At 39.2% G+C, this 2,260-nt stretch overlaps 1 protein-coding gene across 1 annotated transcript in view; it reads right to left on the bottom strand.

The window, feature by feature from the left end:
• Window positions 1–733, bottom strand: part of LOC113686444 (uncharacterized) — an 11,140-nt gene extending 10,407 nt beyond the window's left edge. The window contains exon 1 of the mRNA XM_089190114.1: window positions 1–733. This exon is cut by the window's left edge and continues 441 nt beyond it. The gene's annotated coding sequence lies outside the window, so the exon portion shown is untranslated.
• Window positions 734–2,260: the final 1,527 nt, after the last annotated feature.

Genomic DNA, 2,260 nt, shown 5'->3' with positions numbered 1-2,260 from the left:
CTTATCGTAACCGTCCTTTGCTTGCCTGTTACAGGTCACCATATACCTTACCCAGATTATGGTTACCAACTCACATCAAGATTCTCAGGTCCGAGCCTTTTCCAATGAATGGCCATAGCACGGTCACGCGATTTCCTGTGGACGCGCAAAGTTTTGTTTCGTGACAATGTCGAACATTCTTCGGGCCAAAACGTTGAAACAACAAGCCTCAGCGCGAGACAAAAGGGAAGAGTTGAAAAGACATGGGTGAAAGAATGCTCAAAGCCTTATCGTAACCGTCCTTTGCTTGCCTGTTACAGGTCACCATGTACCGTACCCAGATTATGGTTACTAAACCCCACATCAAGATTCTCAGGTCCGGGCCTTTTCATACGAATGGCCACAGCACGGTCAAGACGCTCCTTTACCACATCCACATTCTCAGATTCGCGCTTTTTGAGACATATGGCATTGTTCAATCATGACATTCTTCAACACGTTACAGGTCACAAGGTTATGGTACACAGTACCAAGATTATTGTAACTATTTGTCACGTCAACATGCTTAGATCCGAGCTTTTTCAGACGAATGGCCAGTGCACGTTCATGACTCTTTTGCCGCCTGCAGGTCACCAAGGCCATAAAGAGTAGCCCCTAGATGATTGTAAGTGGCTGCAAAAAGGAACATGCTCTGGTTCAAGCCTTTTTTCAAGTACTTTAGCGCGGAGTTATATCGCTCTTTTGCCGCCATCAGGTCACCTGTAGCGTGAAATACACCACCATGATTTACATAATTTGTTCCAATGTCCAAATGCTCAGGTCTGAGCTTTCAGAGAAATAGTCGTTGATTTTGCAATTCTTTGTCTAATTTCTCGCGCAATATCAGGACTCATATACTCTGCTCACCTCGAACTTAAGTTTCGACAGTAGATCCAGTCAAGAATCTAAATCTCTTGATACCTTCGTCATCAACAAGAAGACTCGATCCGCACTTCTAAACGTTGTATATCGCTGTGACATCATTTTAGAAATAAAATTCTAATGAGAATACGATAACTCGCTAATTAATGCGATTTTTTCAACTTTTTGGCGACTGGTCTATGAGGCTTATTGTTCTTAGCGACCCATAAATTGTGCGGAATTACGTTCATTTTGGAAAATTAATCACTTTAGGTTGGCGATTACAGCTGCAGTAGCCATAACAACCGATATATACACCTTCGCCGTGTTCTACCTTCGTCAAGCATAAACATGTATACAACCCCACAGTATCTCTACATGAGTTATGACGGAAGGTAGCCAAAAGTTTTTCCCATAAACAACTGATGTGATAAGAAAATAAAATAAGTTGAAGTCCACACATTATCGACATTCACTGAAGGAAGAAGAGCTGAGAAACGACAGAGAACAGTACAAAAATGAAAGGTGGTGTTTGATTGTTTAACAGTTTCTGCAGTAACATAATGTCATTGTATTTACAATAAAATTAGCCCTTGAAATCAACCTGTATTTAACAAGGTAAAACTAAATCACTTCTCAGAATTACAATTTTTTTCAGCTGAGATTTCTGTTCAGTGGTCAATGATGTCAGGTTTCCAGCGGAAAAAAAAAGAAAAATTCGCAAAAATAACAACAACCTAAAAAAGTATGGCTCAGACAGTTCCATTTTTAGAAGATTCTCATGAAATGATAATAATAATTAAATTAAAAAACCGTTAGAGCACTCACAGAAACTTTGTCTAATTAGCAATTTGATACTCAGAGAATAATACATGGGTGCGTGTAGATATGAAATTTCTCTTCGAGTGTTTAACCCTTTACTCCCTAACATCAGTATGCATATTCTCCATACCTCACCCTAGACATTTCCTAAGGTTCTGACGAGGAGAATTTGTTCAATAATCAAGAGATTCTTTAGTCGGTGATCATCTCCTTTATTCTCATGTTCTTAATGTTTGATTCAGGGGTGATATTGTGAGGAGAAATCAGATGTTGCTCAGTCTTAGAGGTTAAAGGGTTAAGTCGAACGAGTGAGATGTCGAGATGTCGAGTTGAACACGAGAAGAGAAATTTCATATCTACAAGCAGCCATGCATTATTCTGTTTATCATATAAACACAATAGCCCTCTACTGACAGGAAAAGTCGGCTTTATTTTCATAAAGTCGACCCTTCTTGTCAGTAAAGAAAAATAAACGAAAATAAAAGGATCGACAATCCCCGAATAAAAATCGTAAAGTGAGTTAGTGCACTCAAGATGAAAACATTTGCAAAACATGATC

Source organism: Pocillopora damicornis, chromosome 12, assembly GCF_964200805.1.
Source record: "Pocillopora damicornis chromosome 12, jaPocDami1.2, whole genome shotgun sequence".
In the NCBI taxonomy this organism is placed as follows: domain Eukaryota; kingdom Metazoa; phylum Cnidaria; class Anthozoa; order Scleractinia; family Pocilloporidae; genus Pocillopora; species Pocillopora damicornis.
The sequence above is the reverse complement of the archived record's forward strand: the minus strand, read 5'-3'. Positions and strand labels throughout refer to the sequence as shown.